The sequence below is a fragment of the Aulostomus chinensis genome, chromosome 1, assembly GCF_037954235.1.
Source record: "Aulostomus chinensis isolate RoL2024-O1b breed Wild chromosome 1, RoL_Achi_v1.0, whole genome shotgun sequence".
Classification (NCBI taxonomy): domain Eukaryota; kingdom Metazoa; phylum Chordata; class Actinopteri; order Syngnathiformes; family Aulostomidae; genus Aulostomus; species Aulostomus chinensis.
In genome coordinates this window covers 30,419,771-30,429,408 of record NC_141320.1, presented here as the reverse complement: position 1 = coordinate 30,429,408, position 9,638 = coordinate 30,419,771, and the positions used below count along the sequence as shown (strand labels likewise).

At 40.3% G+C, this 9,638-nt stretch overlaps 1 long non-coding RNA gene across 1 annotated transcript; it reads right to left on the bottom strand.

The window, feature by feature from the left end:
* Nucleotides 1-8,248: 8,248 nt before the first annotated feature.
* On the bottom strand, nt 8,249-9,316 carry LOC147271143 (uncharacterized). Its single transcript, XR_015115748.1, has 3 exons — nt 9,220-9,316; nt 8,470-8,916; nt 8,249-8,380 (listed from the first exon to the last, which is right to left on the bottom strand). It is a non-coding gene; the product is annotated as an uncharacterized LOC147271143 (long non-coding RNA).
* Nucleotides 9,317-9,638: the final 322 nt, after the last annotated feature.

Genomic DNA, 9,638 nt, shown 5'->3' with positions numbered 1-9,638 from the left:
AACTCAAAATGATGTTAACATTAATGGAGTTAAAGTTGCGAATAAACTCAAAGTGATGCTGACAGTAATGTAGTAAGAGTTGCTACGAACCTTTAAATAATGCAACAGTAATGTCGTAAGATTTGCTACGAACATCAAAATCATGCGACAGTGATTTAGTAAGAATTGCTAAAGATCTCAAAATGATGCGACAGTGATTTAGTAAGAATTGCTAATGAACACAAAGTGATGCAAACAGTAATGTAGTAAGTGTTTCGTACAACCTCAAAGTGATGCTGACAGTTATGTAGTAAGAGTTTCTACGAACCTCAAAATAATGCGACAGTGATGTCGGAAGAATCGCTAATGATCTCAAAATGATGCGACAGTGATGTAGTAAGAATTGCTAATGAACTCAAAAGGGTGCTAACAGTAATGGAGTGAAAATTTCGAATAACCTCAAAGTGATGCTGAAAGTCATGTGGTTTGAGTTGCGAGTAAATTAAAAATGATGCTGACAGTGATGTCGTAAGAATTGCTATTGAACTCAAAACGATACTAACAGTAATGTAGTGATAGTTGCTAATCAACTCAGTGATGCTTACAGTAATGTAGTAAGTGTTTCGAAGAACCTCAAAGTGATGCTTACAGTCATGTAGTAAGAGTTGCTACGAACCTCAAAATAATGCGACAGTGATGTCAGAAGAATTGCTAATGATCTCAAAATGATGCTACAGTGATTTAGTAAGAATTGCTAATGAACTCAAAATGATGTTAACATTAATGGAGTGAAAATTGCTAATAAACTCAAAGTGATGCTGACAGTGATGTAGTAAGAGTTGCTACGAACCTTTAAATAATGCAACAGTAATGTCGTAAGAGTTGCTCCGAACATCAAAATAATGCGACAGTGATTTAGTAAGAATTGCTAAAGATCTCAAAATGATGCGATAGTGATTTAGTAAGAATTGCTAAAGATCTCAAAATGATGCGACAGTGATTTAATAAGAATTGCTAATGAACACAAAGTGATGCAAACAGTAATGTAGTAAGTGTTTCGTACAACCTCAAAGTGATGCTGACAGTCATGTAGTAAGAGTTGCTACGAACCTCAAAATAATGCGACAGTGATGTCAGAAGAATTGGTAATGATCTCAAACTGATGGGACAGTGATGTCGTAAGAATTGCTAATGAACTCAAAATGATGCTCAAAGAAATGGAGTGAACATTTCGAACAACCTCAAAGTGATGCTGACAGTCATGCAGTAAGAGTTGCTACGAACCTCAAAATAATTCGACAGTGACGTCAGAAGAATTGCCAATGATCTCAAAATGATGCTACAGTGATTTAGTAAGAATTGCTAATGAACTCAAAATGATGCTAACATTAATGGAGTGAAAGTTGCTAATAAACTCAAAGTGATGCTGACAGTAATGTAGTAAGAGTTGCTACGAACCTTTAAATAATGCAACAGTAAATGTAGTAAGAGTTGCTACGAACCTCAAAATAATGCGACAGTTATGTCAGAAGAATTGCTAATGATCTCCAAATGATGCGACAGTGATGTAGTAAGAATTGCTAATGAACTCAAAATGATGCTAACAGTAATGTAGTGATAGTTGCTATAAACTCAGTGATGCTTACAGTAATGTAGTAAGAGTTGCTACGAACCTCAATTTAATGGTACAGTGATGTCTATGAATTGCAAATAAACTCAAAATGATCCTAACAGTAATGTAGTGATAGTTGTAAACAAACTCAGTGATGCTTATAGTAATGTAGTAAGTGTTTCGAAGAACCTCAAAGTGATGTTGACAGTCATGTAGTAAGTGTTGCTACGAACCTTTAAATAATGCAACAGTAATGTAGTAAGAGTTGCTACGAACATCAAAATAATGCGACAGTGATGTCAGAAGAATTGCTAATGATCTCAAAATGATGCAACAGTGATGTCGTAAGAATTGCAAATGAACTCAAAATGATGCTAACAGTAATGGAGTGAAAGTTTTGAATAACCTCAAAGTGATGCTGACGGTCATGAAGTAAGAGTTGCTACGAACCTCAAAATAATGCGACAGTAATGTAGTAAAAGTTGCTACGAACCTCAAAATATTGCGACAGTGATTTCAGAAGAATTGCTAATAAATTCAAAATGATGCTAACAGTAATGTAGTGATAGTTGCTAATAAACTCAGTGATGCTTACAGTAATGTAGTAAGTGTTTCAAACAACCTCAAAGTGATGCTGACAGTCATGTATTAAGAGTTGCTACGAACCTTTAAATAATGCAACGGTAATGTAGTAAAAGTTGCTACGAACATCAAAATAATGCGACAGTGATGTCAGAAGAATTGCTAATGATCTCAAAATGATGCAACAGTGATGTAGTAAGAATTGCTAATGAACTCAAAATGATGCTAACAGTAATGGAGTGAAAGTTTTGAATAACCTCAAAGTGATGCTGACGGTCATGTAGTAAGAGTTGCTACGAACCTCAAAATAATGCGACAGTAATGTAGTAAAAGTTGCTACGAACCTCAAAATATTGCGACAGTGATTTCAGAAGAATTGCGAATAAATTCAAAATGATGCTAACAGTAATGTAGTGATAGTTGCTAATAAACTCAGTGATGCTTACAGTAATGTAGTAAGTGTTTCGAACAACCTCAAAGTGATGCTGACAGTCATGTAGTAAGAGTTGCTGCGAACCTCAAAATAATGCGACAGTGATGTCAGAAGAATTGCTAAAGATCTCAAAATGATGCGATAGTGATTTAGTAAGAATTGCTAATGAACTCAAAATGATGCTAACAGTAATGGAGTGAACGTTTCGAATAACCTCAAAGTGATGTTGACAGTCATGTAGTAAGAGTTGCTACGAACCTCAAAATAATGCGACAGTGATGTCAGAAGAATTGCTAAAGATCTCAAAATGATGCGATAGTGATTTAGTAAGAATTGCTAATGAACTCAAAATGATGCTAACAGTAATGGAGTGAACGTTTCGAATAACCTCAAAGTGATGTTGACAGTCATGTAGTAAGAGTTTCTACGAACCTCAAAATAATGCGACAGTGATGTCGGAAGAATCGCTAATGATCTCAAAATGATGTGACAGTGATGTAGTAAGAATTGCTAATGAACTCAAAATGATGCTAACAGTGATGTAGTGATAGTTGCTATAAACTCAGTGATGCTTACAGTAATACAGTAAGTGTTTCGAACAACCTGAGAGTGACGCTGACAGTCATGTAGTAAGAGTTCCTACTAACCTCAATTTAATGGTACAGTGATGTCTATGAATTGCTAATAAACTCAAAATGATGCTAACAGTAATGTAGTGATAGTTTCTAATACACTCAAAGTGATGCTGACGGTCATGTAGTAAGAGTTGCTACGAACTTCAAAATAACGCTACAGTGATGTAGGATGAATTGTTAATGAATTCAAAAACTATGCTACAGTGATGTCGTAAGAATTGCTAATGAAGTCAAAATGATGCTAACAGTATTGTAGTGATAGTTGCTAATAAACTCCGTGATGCTTACAGTAATGTAGTAAGTGTTTCGAACTACCTCAAAGAGATGCTGACAGTCATGCAGTAAGAGTTGCTACGAACCTAAAAATAATGCAGCAGTGATGTCAGAAGATTTGCTCATGAACTCAAAATGATGCTAACAGTAATGTAGTGATAGTTGCTCATAAACTCAAAGTGATGCTTACAGTAATGTAGTAAGAGTTGCTAATAAACTCAGTGATGCTAACAGTAATGTAGTAAGTGTTTCGAACTCCCTCAAAGTTATGCTGACACTCATGTAGTGAGAGTTGCTACTAACCTCAAAATAATGCAACAGTAATGTAGTAAGAGTTGCTACGAACCTCAAAATAATGCGACAGTGATGTCGAAAGAATTGCTAATGATCTCAAAATGATGCGACAGTGATAGAGTAAGAATTGCTAATGAACTCAAAATGATGCTCACAGTAATGTAGTGATACTTGCTGATAAACTCAGTGATGCTTACAGTAATGTAGTAAGTGTTTCGAACAACCTCCAAGTGATGCTGACAGTCTAGTAGTAAGAGTTGCTACTGACCTCCAAATAATGCGACAGTGATGTAGTAAGAATTGCTAATGAACCCAAAATGATGCTAACAGTAATGTAGTGATAGTTGCTAATCAACTCGAAGTGATGCTGACAGTCATGTAGTCAGAGTTGCTTCGAACCTTAAAATGATGCAACAGTAATGTAGAAAGAGTTGCTACGAATATCAAAATAATGCGTCAGTAATGTCAGAAGACTTGGTAATGATCTCAAAATTATGCAACAGTGATGTCGTAAGAATTGCTATTAAACCCAAGACGATGCTAACAGTAATGTAGTGATAGTTGCTAATAAACTCATAGTGATGCTGACAGTCATGTAGTAGGAGTTGCTACGAACCTCCAAATAATGCGACAGTGATGTAGTAAGAGTTGCTACGAACCTCAAAATAATGCAACAATAATGTAGTAAGAGTTGCTACGAACCTCAAAATGATGTGACAGTGATGTCAGAAGAATTGCTAATGATCTCAAAATGATGCGACAGTGATGTAGTAAGAATTTTTAATGAACCCAAAATGATGCTAACAGTAATGTCGTGAAAGTTTCGAATAACCTCAAAGTGATGCTGACATTCATGTGGTTCGAGTTGCGAGTAACCTAAAAATGATGCTGTCAGTAATGTTTTAAGAGTTGCTAATAACCTCAAAGTAATGCTACAGTGATGTCGTAACAATTGCTAACGAAGTCAAAATGATGCTAAAAGTCATGTAGTCAGTGTTTCGAACTCCCTCAAAGCGATGCTGACACTCATGTAGAGAGAGTTTCTACTTACCTCAAAATAATGCAACAGTAATGTATTAAGAGTTTCTAAGAACCTACAAATAACGCGACAGTGAAGTCGGAAGAATTGCTAATGATCTGAAAATGATGCGACAGAAATGCAGTAAGAATTGCTAATGAACGCAAAATGATGCTAACTATAATGTAGTGAAAGTTTAGAATAACCTCAAAATGATGCTGACAGTAATATAGTAAGAGTTGCTACGAACCTCAAAATAATGCCACAGTGACGTCGGAAGAATTGCTAATGATCTCAAAATGATGCTTCAGTAATGGAGTGAGAGTTGCTGAAAACCTAAACTGATGCTAAAGTATTGCAGTGAGAGTTTCTACTTACCTCAAAATAAAGCTACGGTGATGTAGTGAGAGTTGCCACTAACCTCAAAATGATGCTAACAGTGATGTGGTGAGAGTTGCTACGAACCTCAAAATGATGCTAACAGTGATGTGGTGAGAGTTGCCACTAACCTAAGAAATGATGCTACAGTGATGTAATAAGAGTTGGTACTAACCTAAAAATGATGCTTACAGTGATGTAGTGAGAGTTGCTTGTAATTTCAAATTCATGCTAAAGCGATGTAATGAGCATTGCTACTAACCTAAGAAATGATGCTCCAGTGATGTCATGAGAGTTTCTGCTATCCTCAAAATGATGTTACAGTAATGTAGTAAGAGTTGCTACAAACCCTAAAAATGATGCTACAGTGATGTGGTGAGAGTTGCCACTATGCTAGAATGATGCTACAGTGATGTAATAAGAGTTGGTACTAACCTAAAAATGATGCTTACAGTGATGTAGTGAGAGTTGCTTGTAATTTCAAATTCATGCTAAAGCGATGTAATGAGCATTGCTACTAACCTAAGAAATGATGCTCCAGTGATGTCATGAGAGTTTCTGCTATCCTCAAAATGATGTTACAGTAATGTAGTAAGAGTTGCTACAAACCCTAAAAATGATGCTACAGTGATGTGGTGAGAGTTGCCACTATGCTAGAATGATGCTGACAGTCATGTAGTGAGAGTTGCTAAAAATGTCAAAATGATGCCACAGTAATGTATTGAGAGTTGCTACGAACCTCAAAATGATGCTTAAGTGATGTAATGAGATTTTCTACTAACCTAAGAAATGATGCTGACAGTCATGTCGTGAAAATTGCTTAAAACCTCAAAATGTTGCTACAGTGATGTAGTGAGTTTCTACTTACCTCAAAATAAAGCTATGGTGATGTAGTGAGAGTTGCTACGAACCTCAAAATGATGCTCCAGTGATGTAGTGAGAGTTGTGACTAACCTAAGAAATGATGCTCCAGTGATGTCGTGAGAGTTGCTTAAAACCTCAAAATGATGCCACAGTAATGTAGTGAGAGTTGCTACTATCCTCAAAATGATGCTGACAGTGATGTAGTGAGAGTTACTACGAACCTCAAAATGATGCTCCAGTCATATAGTAAGAATTGCTAGGAAGCTAAGAAATGATGCTCCAGTGATGTCATGAGAGTTGCTACTAACCTAAGAAATGATGCTACAGTGATGTGGTGAGAGATGCTAAAAACCCCAAAATGATGCTACAGTCACGTAGCGAGAGTTGCTACTAATCTCAAAACGATGCTACAGTGATGCAGTAAGAACATCCCTTCCAGCCTTGTCTGAAAAACTTTCCTGATCCCAGAGAAAGAGGCTCCAAGGAGGAAGAAGGCAGCAAAGCTCCAGGAGGCCAAGGAGAGGGCAAAGATGGAGGCTGAGCCAAAGGAGCCAGTGTGGGTCCACAACTATGAAGTGTGGAAAAAGGAATGTGACGACTGATGGCCAAGGTGAAGAAGGAGAACAAGGAGGTGGATGCTGAGTGGCAGGCCAGGAATTTTGTGTGGAAGGCTGAGCTGGAAGACACAAAAACATTCCTGAAGGTCCTTGAGGCCCGGTGGAAGAGGGAGGAGCAGGACAAGAAAGAGACGGAGCAGGTCCTGAAGGAGGCTCGCCAGGAAGTGAGCAACTCTGATGCTCAGCAATGGGATGAGGACAAAGACCAGGACAAAGAAGAAATGGTCCTGGAGGCCCAGGAGGACCTGGAGACGGAGAAACAGGATAAAGAGGAGGACAATAAAGAGGCAGAGGAGGTCCAGGAGGCCCAGCTGACAGCCAAGGAGGAAGGACATGAGGAGAATGGGACAATGTCATGGACACAGAAAAACTGACATGTCAGGAAAATAATACAGAGGCAGAGGAGGTCCAGGAGGCTCACATGCCATTTGAGGAGGAAGGGCATCAGGAGGAGGAGAAGACTGTCAGGGAGACAGAGCAGGAAAACCAAACGCGTGGAGGAGGGACATCAGAAGAAGAAGGTGAAGCCTGGACGTTTAAGAAGGTGGATTTCATCTCTTTTTACTCCCCACAAGAGAGCAGAGCGTCATGAGGCAGAGCAGGTCCTGAAGGAGGCTGGACAGGAAGTGAGCCTCTCTGATGCTCAGCAATGGGATGAGGACAAAGACCAGGACATAGAAGAAAGGGTCCTCGAGGTGATGGTCCTGGACAAAGAGCTGGCTAAGGAAGAGCCCAAAGAGGTGGTGGGGCTCGTGAGGGAGGAGCTTCAGGAGACAGTGAGAAAGACCAGGAACACCAAACGCACCAAGGAGGGACATCGGCAGGAGGAAGTGAAGCATGGACCTTTAGTGGAGTGCTTCTTATGTCTCTTTTGTCTGTCACCATAAAATCTGAAAATTAAACTCATTTTTCCAATAATTGTATCACTGATCACTCATGTGATGGGTGGTGTTTTATTTTTTATTTATTTTTTGGTACTGAAAACATCTCCTGCCTCTGGCCTGTTCTGCCGTCCTTGTGTTCAAAAGGCCGTCTTCATGTGTCTCCACCAACACTCAGGCTGAATCCATGATCTCAGCATCAGAATCAAAGGAAGGTCAATGGCTCTGTTTGTGTCACAATAATAGAAACATACTAAATGCAGCCAACTGGAAAGCTCTGGGCCCCAAACTGGGTTTCATGGTTCCTGTGAGTGAGGGTGTGGCTGGTTAGGAAGTGTAGTTTTGTCCTACTGGACACTGGCATTGCCATCTTGACTTGTGGTTCTACTGTGCACAGCTGGATGTTCCCACATCCTCATAAAACAAGGGAACAGAGGCTGACAGGTAAGGACAAGGACACATCTGCTGCTTTGACAACTACAGATTCCACACCAAACACTCAAGAGTTGGCAGGTGGAGCTGCCAACACAGAGGAAACAAGCCCGGTGTCTCAGTCCAAGCCCAGATCAGGTCAGGAGACACAACAGCCCAGGAAGAACTCCCATTTCAGGGCTTTCCAAATAGAGACCTGGGATTTAAGAGTCCAGTCCACTACTGAGAGAATGATACTGCACTACTGAGAGAATGATTGTCTTCTGATTGAAGCCATACTTCACCACCAAAGTGGACTTTTCCTTACAAGCACTCACAAACAGGTGTGCTGAGGTCACAAAGACATGTTGTCACTTTTGATCAACTTCATTGTGAGGTCCCACTGAAGGAAGAGCCAGACACGTTTTTAGCTTGAGGCGAATGGAGAACGATGCCTTACAACATTAAACTTTCAAAATAAAAAAGATTTACAAACTCTCCAGGTCCTCCATCGTCTAGAATAAATATCTTCTTTATCCAGTTGGATGCTCGGGAAAAAAAACAACACTTGAAAGAGCAAATACATGTTTGGGGGAATTCTAGCTTTAACCATGACAGTGAGGACATTAAACTCATTGTTGTACTGGTTACCGTCATGGTGGGAGGGCTGGTTCTTGGTCTGCTTGAGCCAACTCTGATCCTGGACTACTATTCCTGAGTCATCACCCCTCACCTGCATTGTCCGCTGACAGCGTCACACCTGACGTCTGGGGAAGGGATTCCAGGACGGGAGCAGTTGCAGGCCTCACAGCCAACCACTGGGTGGCAGCCAAACGTCTGGGGCTCACTGGGTGCCCTCAGGACGGAGGGTCCTGGGAGGACAGATCCAGTTGCCGGTCAGCGGTTCACATAACCTGGTACCACAGTTCCAGGCTGAAGCTGGAGAGAGAGAGACAGACAGGAATGAAATGATCTGGTGAAAGACAAACACTGGCTCAGCCCAACATTGATGTTTCTTCCTGGGATTGTTGTGCTGTTGACCAGCAGTCACATGACACACAGTTTAGTTTGCTCACTGAATTGGCTTCAGAGAACCCCGCCTTTTTAAAGACTATTTTGGTGGATGTCCTTTGATGTTCAGCTCCAAGCTGTCCTCTGATGGTTGGACAGGTTGGTTTGGTCTGTCCTCTCACTCATCATTAAAGCCCTTATTACTCATCCTTCATCCAATCTGACACTCACGTCTGCAGAGGGGAATCCCCAGCAACCCGCGGCCCACATGGAGCAGTCTCGGCCAATCACGTGGGGCCTGCCGACCACCAAATGGCTCGCAGGTGTCACTCTCAGCTCCAACCTCATGGCAGGCACAAGGCAGGGCGCCATTGGTGAGGACAGCCCAAAGAGACACAGCTGAGCTGAGACAGAATGGAGATGAAGGACAGGAGGGACGACAGAGAAAAAGGAAACGTTAGCGAGACATTTTAGGAAAATTAGTTTAGTGGGGAAAAGGTTCTTAGCCAAACTTGCTAAATGGAAGGACAACAAAAAACAAAGATCTTCAAAAGAAAATTAGCACAAAATGAAACCCTGCAAGAGAAAGTAAATCAAGAACTAAATATTCTTGAGGCTCAGGTCTTTAGTTCCAATGCTTGTAAATGACA